Here is a 13,671-nt window from a genome sequence, read left to right as displayed (position 1 = left end):
TTTCTTTGGCCTCATCTCCAGGAGGAGCCGTGGATTCTGGACCCAGCTCCAGACCTCCTGACTCATACATTAGAGATGCTTCACCCATCTCTTCAAACCATCAAGTTGACAGCTTGGCTGCTCCAATTCCACACATAACCAGGTTCCCTGACATTTTCGCTTCAGTGAAACATATCTTGATCTCATCTTATAAGGCCACAAGCAGAAAATTATACACGAGCAAATGGAAGAGATTTTCCCTTTGGGCATTGGATAATCACATTGACCCTTTCTCTGCCCCTTTATCCTCTATATTAGAATTCTTGGCAAAGCTTTTTAATGAAGACGCAGCTCCAGCTACTATTTGAGTTCAACTAGCAGCTATATAAACTTCCATATAGGTGGGGGGGAGCGAATGTAATGTCCCACAGACTCTGCAAAGCTTTCCTGAGGGGTACTATGTTACTGAGACCACCAATCGAAGACCTGCCAGCACCATGGGAGCTAAACTTTGTTTTATCATCTTTGATCCACCCCCCCTTTGAACCTGTAACATCCTGTGATCTAAAGTTTTTGACTTGGAAAACAATTTTTTTTGATTGCCATCACTTCTGCTAAAAGAGTTTCAGAACTACAAGCTTTATCGATAAAGTTCCCCTACATGAATTTCCACAAAGACAGTGTGTGCCTTCAAACAAACCCATCTTTCCTACCAAAAGTATGCTCAGAGTATAATTTAAATCAATACATGGAACTACCAGTCTTTTTCCCCACCTATGACAACAAGGCAGAATACATGCTACACCAGCTAGATGTGCATAGGCAATTACGATTCTATTTGCATAGGACAGAGGACTTTAGAAAATCTGACCAGTTATTTGTTTCATTCTCAGACTCTAAAAAAGGTGATCCTGTATCAAAATGGCTATCAGATTGTATTATTTTTACATACAAATCTCATAACAAATATTTGGGTTTTAAAGTCAAAGATCATTCTACAAGACCCATAGCAACCTCTTTAGCTTTCTGAACTAGACTACCAATTGACATTATTTGTGCTGCAGCGGTTACAACTGGTAATTAATGCACTCTGACCTTCTTCAGTAGTCTATTAGGTATTCTATACGTTTATTTGATACCTGTTGTTGTATCAGCAAACAAGATCTGAGGAGACTTATTAGAGCATGATGAGATAGGAGTTTCAGCCATGAGCTAGTGGAAGACCTCGAGCTTTTGTACATGGCCGAGTTGGAACCGAGAATCGGTTCTGAACCTAACCAGTGAAGAATGAAGGTGAGATGGACAACACACATAGAACATTATGGTGAGTACATAACTTCTTTTTTGCCTGTATCCTAAGTTATAATTCAATAAAGGTGTTAAAAACAATGTAATAATTTGAACAATAATTCCCATTATATTTTAGGAGTTTTCAACCAGTCCTGCAGCCCTAATAAAAAGACATAAATATGGATAAACTCTTTAGCGTAAGGCTATCTATTAGTGTAATGCCATTGCTACTCATGCTCATACCTTGCAATTTTTTTTTTATTTATTTAACATTTTGTTGACCGGGAAAGTCTGACTAGGTTCCACAGATCCTGCTTTCAGCGGAGGCCCATTTCGTAATCCAGATTTACAAAGAAGTGTTCTTAGAGATTTACAGTGCAAATAATGAAGTCAAGGGTGCTTGTACGATAGATGTCATTCTTCTAGAGTATTTGGTCAGATCTCTGTCTAGCTGATACTCCCTCACTTGCTGTTAGTATTCCCAAAACCTCTCCCATTCATTTGAAATTAGATTGAAAGTCCTTGCTAAAAAGAAATCATGTAATTTTCTGCATATGACATTTCCCCTTTTGTTGCTGATAAACTCAGCTTTGCTTTATCAAAACTTCAGATATTCTAGCAATTGCTCAATATTCATAATTTCTACTGTCTCAGTAGCATTTTGGGTATCTGCCAGGTAACCCAGTACTGACCAGCTTTCAAAAGCTCGAACTCCACTCATTCTCTCTTCCTGTGACAGCTGACTGGCTGTGCATATCCTGAGAGGGAAGCCTTTAGCTGTCACAGGAAATGAGTGTTCAGTATTTTTTCCAATCTAATGTAGAAAACCCTCTGACTCTTTACAGAATCCAGTGCTGATTTTTCTGGCTTACTCCTCAGATAAGCCCCATTTGGGGACCCCACACTTCCTCTCATTTTACAAGTAGTTTTATTATTCTCTTTCTGGTTTTTATGTTTATTAAACATTTCTTTTAATATTCTGTTTCTGTCAGTGTTTACAATAATTCCTTTGGTAATTTCTCCTTATAGCAGTGTTTATTTAGCTCCTGTCTTTGACAAGACAAATGGTTATGTTTACTGTTTCTGAGGAAACTTTCAGTATTTCTATCAGAAGTACAGTGTATATGTCTGCTGTTAGACACTATAGGCCTGTCTTTCCAGTTGTTACTCCACTTTATTTTCATGTTTTGGTAGGGAAAATATTGAAGAACTTTGATTTTTCTACTAATACATTTTACTATCTGTATGCCTCTGCTGTGTGTTTTTAACATCTAATCACGATTTTACCTCATATTAAGTTATTTGAATGTACTGTGAAGATTTTACTCTCTCTGACAAGAAAATATAGTTTAAATTGCTATTAACATTATTTTACATATGTTTAACATGGTTGAAGTGTGCAGGGCTAATTTTTAACACTGGTTTGGCAGATTGGTTGCTTTGGTATTTGAACTTTGTGTACTGGAAATTCTTTAACTTCTGTCAGTAGTAAAATAATTCTGAACACATTTTAAATTGTCTTGTGTGATAATAGTACAGTTTGGCAGAGTTTTATTGTGTGGGGACATACTTATTACTAGAAACTTTGTGTTTGTTGTGATATATTATCTAGTACTGTCAGTTTATTATTTTGACTGGTGTTCTGGCTTTTTACTTGATGGATCCTAACTCTGGTATCCCCTCCCCCATCAAATCCAGCTGCATCTGAAAAGAAAAAACAAAATAAAAATACACCTCAACCTATGTTTAGAGATTCTGTCAGGGCCACTACTTGGCCCACAAATCACTTACGTTTTGCCCTCTCTCCCTCTAGTCTAGCTTTGCCAGCCACTATGGAATGGGGGTTAGACGTATCTTCTGAAGCTGTTCCAGTCCATGACAGGTATGAGAGAACCAAACTCTTTAGGTGTAGGAGTAGTCTGGATTAAGAGACCCCTTGCCAGATATAATACTCTGCCCCCAGATATTTTATCTAGTAGTGAAGTTCAGAAGAAGAAGAAATGGAAGCTTCATCATACAGCTGGTAATCATATTATAGATGTTTATAACATTGATGTAGTTTCCTTGGTTAAGAGAGAACTGCAGGCAGCTAATTCTTGTGGGTGTCTTCCAATGCATGGCTCTGATGCTAGTTTGGCTAAAGACCTTTCTGTTAGTTGAACAGAATGATGAGGAATCTGATGAGGACAATAGTGATTTCCTGAGTCCAGTCACTCTGATTCTTTAAAAGGTGAACCTGAGCTTAAGTCCAAACAAGTATTCACTTTTCCTCAGATAATTGCTGATATTTTTCTTGGGAGCAGTTGAGAATTATGCTAGAGCTAGGCAAGGTATATGACCTTATAGAGGATGAGATGCCCAATGTTTGTGGCTTTCCTTCCCTTTCTTACCGGCCTTGGAAGATGTTTATAAAGCTGCCTGCAGGACACCAGTATCTACTGCAGCAGTCTCTAAAAAAGCTCACAGAAAGTAGAGGGTGTCTTCTTGGATATGACAGGTCTCTTTCCTCATTTGACTGCTGACCCAGCTGTGGCTTCCCCAGCTGCCTGCTCAGATAAGAAGTCCTTGGCTTCATTTAATCTGACACCCCATGATGAGGAAAAATGGTTAGGTATTTAGGGCAAAAAGATACCTCTTTCTAGTAATCTAGCTTTTAGAATGTTAAATTATTGAGACTATATGTAGAAATTTATTTTATAATGTGTGTACAGTTTGAATGATTTTTCTGCATCCTTACCTGCAGAGCAAAAGTATTATATGAATGAAATTGTTTCTAATTTGACTCAGGTTTCGAAACATGCTTTGAAAGGTGTGCTTGAATGTGCAAATACGGTCTTGAGAAATGCTGCTTCTTCTGTTTCAAGATTGTATTCCTGCTTACATAACCAGAACTTCTCTGATGACTGAAATTAACATTTTGAATGCACCTTTAAGTTCAGAACTGGTGTTTGGGACCTCCAGTACACAGATTCTCAAACAGTGGGATGATGGAGGCAAATTAATGCATGGGGTATCTAGGATGTTTCATGTAACCTAATTCTCCACAAATAAGATATCTTCCTCCAAGGGACAGAAGAAAGAAAAAAACAGAGTCAAACACATGTCGGGTATCCAAAAGGAAATGACAGGAAGGTATTTCTTTGAAATCAAACTAAAGGGATTCCTTTCTGAAAAAGAATCACCCCCTACAAAGGAATAACTATGCTGAGTCACTGAGCACCCCCTGCTGCCCTTTCTTTTCTTCCTCCTTCCTCAAGGCTCTTTCTCAATCCTGCAGGTTGGGTGCAAATAGTCTCATATAAATGGGTTCTGAGAATAATTCAGAGAGGATACAGTTGGCAGTGAAGAGAAAATCCTCCCATTCCAGGGGGAATTCTTCACCCCACCAGAACAGACAGAGCTGTTTCATCCAGTGTTCCATCTCATGGTAGAAGCAGGAATCTTAGAACCAGTACATGCAATATACAATGGCTACAGATTTTATTCCAGAATCTTTTTGGTACCAAAAAGGAACACTCCTGAACCCATCCTAGATTTGCCCTTTCTAAACAACTTTATAAAAGTTCTGAAATTCTAGTTGTTCACCTTACAGTCAGTCTTACAATTGCTTCCAGACCACTGTTTCATGCTGTTGCTAGATCTCAAGAGCACTTATCATCATATTCCTACTGCTCTCAAATTTAGCAATTTTTTGGGAGATTTGCTGTGTCTGGTTTACTTTATCAGTTTTCTGCATTACCTTTTGGGCTATCTACTGCACCTCAAGTGTTTACTAAGTGTCTGGCCCCAATGGTTTCCTATTGCTTAACCCTAGACATCACCATTTTCCTTATTTTGATGACTTGCTGATTTGTAAAGATTCTGTATTGAAGTCCTTAGATTCCTTAGACAAGGTTGCATACCTGCTCTTGGGCTTCAAATTGAACCTTCAAATGTCCTTTTTCCCACTCTATCAATTATTTTCCAGGGGTATTGGATAGACACAGTAAAAAGGATGGCCTTTCTGCCGGAAGACAAAGTTCTGACTTATCAGGGCATTTTCTTGGATTTCTCTTTTCTAGCTATGGTTTCAGCAAAAGAGTTCCTCAAAATTCTAGGCCTCATGTAATCAATGATCCTCATGATACCACTAGCCAGACTACACATAAGAAAAATGTAGTAGTTCTTGAGAAATTGTTGGACCCTCACCTTCATTCCTTGGATTTCCAGATATCAGTAGTGGAATTTGAGAAACAAGAACTGCAGTGGTGAAGGGATCAACTGTCTCTGAATCCAGGACTCTCTTTCTGTCTTCATATTTGTGTGAAGAGTAGTGTCCATGATTGTTCAAGTGCAAGTCTTATGAGGTCCACAGGACACAACAAAGCACATAAATGTAAAACTGATGCTGGCAGTGATTCATGCCTTTAAAGTTCTTCACCGCTTATAGACTTTGGGTCCTCTTCTAGTTGTTACAGACAACACTACCATTATGTGGTACCTGAAGAAGCAAAGGGGTACAAGGTTATACCATCTTTGCTGGTTGACAGTGATGGCCTAGAGTTGGCTCTACAGATTTTGTGACTCCTCAGACATTTTATATTCCATCAGAGCAAAACACTGTAGCATACAGACTAAGCAGATCCTGGACAGATCCTCAGGAGTGGGCATTCCACATAGAGGCCTTCCAGGACTTGATCCAAATGTGAGGAACACCTCAAGCAAATCATTTCACTTCTTTCCAAAACAGACAACTGAAAAAATTCTTTGCATATCAAATTTCCCTCATCTGCATAGTGTGAAAATACTTTAGTGGTAACCATTTAAAATGCCACGATCCACTTCTGTGAGTTCTGAAATATGGAGACTGAATGGCTGAAAAAACGCATTTGAATATGCTAAGTCTGAGATGGCCACTTCATGGAATGTTCCCCTTTCTCCAAGTTATAGTGATTTCAGAGTTGATATATATAAGTTCAGGGGCTGTAGGTGGGGCTTGTCTCCATGCAAAAAAAAAGTTTGAAGGAGAAGAGCAATATTTGATATTTGCTCTTTTCCTACATTCTCAATATTTTTTCTTCATGTGACAGCACTTGGCGCTATGAGTTCCTACATTTCAATATGGAGTCTACCATGGTGGTGCCGTTTCAGCTGACTTGGACCTCCACTGGATGAACATTTAGTGCTCCCACTAGGTATCACCCATCTGGCAAGCCAGAGACACCGCCTCCATAATTAGTATGCCAGAAGCGGTAGCAGTTCACTCCCATCCTCACTCCTACAGGCCCTAAAGCTGCTAAATGAACTTGGGTTACCTGAAATATAGTCAGGGCTTTCTCCATCAATGCCATGGAGCTGGCTGTTCAGGGTTTTTCCTGCTAAGCACTAACTTTCCTGCATATGCTCTTTAGCATCCAGGGGGTTGGTGTGCAATGAGCCTTAGAAATGTATAATCACATGTCAGCTTGTCATGATCAATTAAACCACTGCCCAACATGATGAAGAGTTAGGAGGAGTACTTAATATGGAACTTCTTCAGCTTATGATAGTTTCTAGGAGGAGGCAGGACATATATAAACGAGGTTAATGCAAAACTACTACAAGTACTAGATTTATTTCTCATTCACTATCCAGATTATGGCATATTTTACCATTAGGGATTATACAAAGTAAAACAATAGATCAATTCAAAAAATGATTAGTATATTCCATGAATCCATAATCATCATCATCAACCTCCTTTTCTCCATTTTCTACATGGGGTCCCACGGGGTATTGTGTCACTTGTCATCATCTCTCCCTATTCAATGCTACTCTACTACCTTCTTTAACACCCATGCATGACTGTCGCAGCTCTTCTCTTCACACAATCCATCCATCTCTTTTTTTTTTTTCTGAAAAGAATCCAGAATCAGAATTTAAATTGCCCTTTAGGGCCAAATATGATATTAAGATACGATGAAACTGTGAAACCTCAACTTTCAGGGGAAGGGGTAAGACTTAGAAAATTCCTTCTGTCATTGTATGTTGGGCTGACAGCTTCTGGTCCCACTCCATGCTATTGTCCTTGATGACCACCAACAGCAACAGCAACAGTGGGGGAGTTAATACTGGTTTGAACTCATATTTCCTTGTCCCCTTCATGTTTGTCAAGTGGTATCAGAGAAGAGTATGGGAGCCATGAGTGAGTAGCTGAGGAATAGTTAATCAGATGGGACAGGAATAAAACTTTTTTTTTCTCTGCACTCTTATGTGATGTTGCAAAATATTTACACAAAACAGAGAGCTAAAAAGGAAAACTGGTTACTAAAAATATAGCATTTAAAATTTGCATTTACATTTAAAAGAATTTATACAAAATTTGCATTTACTTTTTAAGAAAAGACATTTTGATAACATATTTGCATAAGCACTGTATGTCTGTATAGCTCTTGCCTTCATGTGATATTTTAACACCTGTAGGCTTCTAAATGGTCTAGAAGTCATTCTAGTATCTTATTTGAAATTACTATGCATTGCATCAGTTTCAGTGTCTGACTCAGGTATATAACAATAACCAGAATTATAGCATATATTCTCAACTTATTGAACTCTGTCTAGAAAGAATAGGGTTTCATCACATTGTCTCTGTTATTTGAGATGGTGACCATGGAACTTTGTGTCTTTGACTGTATAAGGAGTAGGAAATAGCTTGTAAATAGTCCCCTTTCCCAACATTCATTCAGCAGTGCTGTCTGCCTATTTCAAAGCTGTATTCTTTTGCTTGTCTCCTATGATAAGCATAGGCTTCCATTTAACTTATCTGCCACTTATCATGTATTCTCATTGCTTTAACAGAAAGATGGTTTGTGCCAGTGATGAAATTTTGTTCTCAGATGTGTATTTAAACAGTAGATTGGCTAAAGTCACACGCATCACAGGATCCTCTTAACATCCAAATAATTGCCTTCTTCCATGGCACCTTTTGCAGTAGTAGTTATCGCAGCATGCAATGCCATCTTTCTTTACCTTAATCCCAGATCTGTGCATGACTATGTGGACTAGAAGCTATTAAATGACAAGCCTCTATTTGTGATAGTTTTTGGTATTGCAGAAATTAAGAATAATTTGTCAGGTATTGAAATAATTGTCTTTGATGCTGTTAAAATGACTGATTCTGCAACTGCAAGCCGTGAATATTTGTCAGTCCAAACCAGCAGATATTGCACGCCTTTAGTAAGGTCTTAAAATCCATGATGACAGCTGAACAGTTCTGGCAGCAGAACTAGAACTTATACATTTTAACAGCATTTGTCAAACCCTGTATACAGTGACATAACCCGCTATCACTCATGGTGTCCATTCCAGGGAATAATACTTTTTCTCATTAATGCTTTGGTTTTAAAATTTCCCAGTTATGGTTCATAAGCAGTAAAAGTGGACCTTCATAGTACAGTCAGTCTCTGGTAATTGCCCTCTAATAGCCAGTTGATACTTAATTGTTTCTTTTTCTTAAACTAGTTATCCTGGTATATCAGAAACACTGATTTTAGTGAACTTTTTATGCTCTTTTCTATATTCTAACTAACTGAACCGATGTATTGACTTTTATAATTAATATTTTGTACATGACATAGGAAGACTTAAATGTTTTGAAGAGTATGACACAATGCAGCCAATGAATACCCTTTATTCTCATACCGTCCACCATTCCTAAACATAACTTCCTTTATAACTATACTACATCATATGCTCTAATCATGTGATGAATAAACTGCAAATATCTGGCTAAATTAAAGGTAGAATGATAAAACAATTGAGTAAAATCCCACACTGTTATACCACACACTTACAGTCTAAAACTACAGATATGATGACAGCTTTACAAGTTAACTGTATTACACAGACATCTTTTATTTACAGCCATCCCATTCAGTTGTCCTAAAAATAATCACCCTTAAAACATAATTCAACCTATTAAACTACTAAGAAACATATTACACTTTAGTATCAAGACAACCTATCATTTGCATATTTCATGGATCCATATCTCACAATAACATTCAAGTCCACAGTCCAGATAATTAGTCTACCAGTCAGACTTTGTATCACAAATAAAACTTCCAGTATAAACACTTTTTCATACAACTAAATTTCAAACATCAACTCCTTCATTCCAGGGACATCTACCCTAATCTCAGCTCATCTCTAACACCCAGCTCTGCTGTTCCTCTGGAACAATTGGATCACCGCATAATTCTTAAAAAGTATGCATATCAGTGCCAGAAACATCTGTAATAAAATCTTACAAATCACTGATTGGCTATCCCACAATGACAGAGTTTCATAATATAAGATATGTAGCTAAAACTGGATATAATTGATACATATCTTCCTAGAGGGTTACCACATCTTTTAGTCAGTCAGAATGCTGAGTTGCAAATGAGATTGCCATTGTTGAAGACACACTTATCTGTTCTCTCTTGCCACACCAGCTGTCATCAAGTTCAACCATAGACTCAGTATTAATCTACATATAAACCCTACCAAGTAAATAATTTCCAGTATTAACCTGCTTTAAAAACAAGCAAATGCTCCACAGTCCACGACCATATTCACACCTGAAACATGCACAGTTTTGCTTTTGACACTTAACTCATAAACTGCAGAAATGTTAGCATGCAGCTTAGAGTTGGCAGTTGAATTTTTTCAATTCATGCCTTTCTCAGCATATTAAATCAACTATCCCTCTACAAGAAGCAAAATACTTGGAATATACATCTAACATGAGTCACCCCCAGTATCAAGTGCTGGATGACAGAGCATGGCACTGCATGGGGCAGTTCAAACTAACAACCAGACTCACTAAATAAGTTATTAAAAGCTCCGCAATAAAGTAAAATCATCTGCTATTAATAGTGAAAAGAATTGTTGTACAACTTAGTAACAAGCCAACTTATATACACCCATCATGACCCCCCAAAATATACATTATCATGATTGGTGAACAATATTCCTCATGCAGTCATGCTACTAGGTGGGGTACCTACTGTAACTGTAAGGACCAACATTGTGATGCAGTGAATTCTGATGCTAAATATCTAAAAAAGAAATATGCATCCTAAGTCTTGAATTGTAATGGCCTTGGAGTATTCCCCTTATCCCAAGATACTGTGAGCCCAGAGTTAATAAGTATTTAGGATCAGGGTTGGAATGGTACAACTCCCCCCCCCCTCTGTTGGGGAAGGTGCAGTAGATTAACAGCATTATAGCCATGGCTGGAATTAACCATAGGCAAACAAAGTGGCTGTCTAGAATGATGTTTGTTCAGGGTCACTTTTGCAAAGAAATGCTGTAGGACAGATCCCATATTCAAAGCAGCTGTGTCTCACTCTAGGGAAGTTGTTGCACACCTGACCAGTTTATCAGCTTTATGTTGTATTCTGCCCATGTTCTAGACAACAAATCCGAGCACCTATGAGCATTTGATGGTGGGAAGTTGAGGAGCAGAAAGCCTGCATATTTTGCAAAGGTGAGTAGATGTGATGATTGTGGTGGAAAAGGGACTCCAAACCTGGCAGCTCCATGATGATATGTAAGAAAATGCTCTGATTTCGGATTACAGCTCAATTAGAGCAGTTGGGATTATAGTAGATATGTTTTAACCCTGGCAAGCAGCCAGATATTATGGGCAGAGGGCAGCTTTTTTGGCCTAAGGTGTATTTGTGTGAAGCAAGCTGGGATACTTTATTGTGGCTACTGGTTGTATAAAATAAAATTGAAATACACTGATGTCATCATTTTATGACAATCAGTCTAAGGTGTACATAGTTCACAAGGTTGTCCTGATTACTGGGTACTTGATTTTTGAGTCTGCTTTATTTTTTTTTTGCTTATGTTAAAAAATCATTAGTAAAATAAGTTGAAATACTTTATTCTGGATACTGTCTAAACTAAAGTTGAAATACATTAGTGTGACCATTATTTCCATTACTGTCACCACTATTTTTGTCACAGTAAGTTGTCTGAGGTGTTCACATTCAACAAAGTGTTTATAACTGCTTTATATGGTTGCTGTCTGTAGATGTAAATGACTGACCATACTGTTATTTGCTCAGGTTAAGCAGTCATTATTCTGACTTTGCAGGACTAATGTGTATTTTTGTGAAGCATGTTAGAGTACTTTAGGTAAAACAGAAAAGTTGAAATACTTTGCTGTGGCCTCTGTGTTTTACCACAGACATCTGAGGTGCACACAGTCAACAAAGGAGCTATAAATATTGCTGATGAAAATGACGTATTCTGCTGCTGTGATTAAGTTCAGCAGTTCCTAACCTGGCTTTGCAGTACTAATATATAACTGAAATACTTTACTGTAGCCTTTTTTTTAAATCACAGTTATATATGTATGATGTATACAGTAAAGAAAGTGTCTGCAATTGATGAGTACAAAGGCTGCCTCTGTGTAAATATGACGTACCCTTTTTGTTTTGTCATCACAGTTAAACAGTCATTGATCATGCTTGACAAGAGCAGTGCCTGATAATGGACTGTATTTGCTGAAAGTAATGTGGAGCAATGATTATTATGGATTATTATGGATTATGGGAGTATGTGTATGTGGGAGGGTGTTGCAGTGTATCTAAGAGTAACATGCTGTCCATCATTTCTTTTACCTTCCATCACATTGAAACATAAGCACTATACACAATATGTAGCTATCTTTCTTATGTATTGTTTTGCCTCCCCCTTTAAGTTTTCCCCAGTCAGACACTACTCTGTTTGCTGGGGGTGACATCATCCAGGCAGTTAATATGGTGCTTTCAGCTCTTGCTGGCATCCTGGCAATGAGGGCATTAATTATTTTAACCCAACCCTGCCCACAGTAGTGAGACCTTGCATCGGTGTAAGGGCTGGATATGCCACCTGCTGTCACATGTGTACTGGTCCAGGTGCATCAACAGGGGTTACTGACACTGGTTTAAGCAGCAACTGCCATATCTTCCTGGTACTAGCTCCCAAAATCATAACAAGCCTCTTTTGTCCAGTGGAGGCAATGTCATTAGAGCAGCAGTGTGAACCAGGTGGGAACCACCATTCCTAACTCTCATGATGAGCATACCCATGCTTCCTGCCTGTGCTATCAAGTGCCTGCTCTGCTGTTCAAATTCAGGTAACCTGGGCCTTGGTCATAGCTTTATATCTCTACACCAACAGTGCAGGCTGATACATGGCTATCTTTAGTAGTCTGAACAGAATGTGTGTGAAAGCAGCAGATCATTGACGAGGTAGTGCAGCATTGTCATCTCACAGCACTTAGTTCATTGGCTGAGGTCTTTACTGTAGTTCCCTCTGTGTGGAGTATGAATGTTATTCCTGTTCCTGTGTGTGTTTTACCAATGTGCACTGTTTTCTACCAGCACTCCAGATATATAATCTAGGTGAACTGGTATTTATCCGATATGTAAGTAAGCACACAGTATGTGTTTGTACAGGTAGGTGTGTGTGTGTGTGTGTGTGTGTGTGTGTGTGTGTGTGTGTGTGTGTGTGTGTGTGTGTGTGTGTGTGTGTGTGTGTATGTGTGTATGTATGTGTGTGTGTGTGTGTGTGCGTGTGTGTGTGTGTGTGTGTGTGTGTGTGTGTGTGTGTGTGTGTGTGTGTGTGTGTGTGTGTGTGTGTGTGTGTGACTTACAATATGGGGTCAGTACAATATGGGGGTAGTACAGGCCACTCAAAATCCTTCCACCACCTTCAAATTACTTGGAAAATGTATCTGTCACCAACATTTAGACTAGCAGTAAAAACAGAACAGTTAACAAGTAGCCGTCTTTCAAAAATAAGGCATAAAATACATCACAGACCATCTAGACTCTCAGAGCTTCATTTTGCCTGGTGGGCCACTGAGCTCCCATACCTACATAAAAGGGTTTTGAATTAGGCTTAGTACAGAGTTCATCCTCAACCACTGCACTAGAACCCACCTAGGCCAAAACTTTCCCTGCTCAGGAGTGTGCACAGATTTCTATAGCTTGCATTATTTATTTAACTGAACTCACAAACATACCTTAGCTGTATGCATAGAAGATCTCTATAGCTTATCCGAAGATAGTGTTCTGTCTAGGAGAGCCATATTGAGATACCTTACTGTGATCATTAGTTTTCAGTTTCCACCATCAAACATCTACTATACACAGATGGCTGTCTTTTGGGATGGGTAAAAAGACATACTGTGTACCTACATCTAACAGCAACAAATTAAACTATTATTGTGGACATTTTTTTCTTTCACTTTCATTCAAGTCTATCATCAGAGGGATACAATGAAGGCAGCTGTCATTCTGGGGTAGGGGTGAGAAGGTATCCAGTGTGCATATCTGAATGGAACAGATTGAAATACAGAATTGTGGTTATTTGATCTTTCACATACATCCAAATATAAAATCA

This window comes from Protopterus annectens, chromosome 9.part0, assembly GCF_019279795.1.
Source record: "Protopterus annectens isolate FY-2018-M chromosome 9.part0, PAN1.0, whole genome shotgun sequence".
Classification (NCBI taxonomy): domain Eukaryota; kingdom Metazoa; phylum Chordata; order Ceratodontiformes; family Protopteridae; genus Protopterus; species Protopterus annectens.
The sequence above is the reverse complement of the archived record's forward strand: the minus strand, read 5'-3'. Positions refer to the sequence as shown.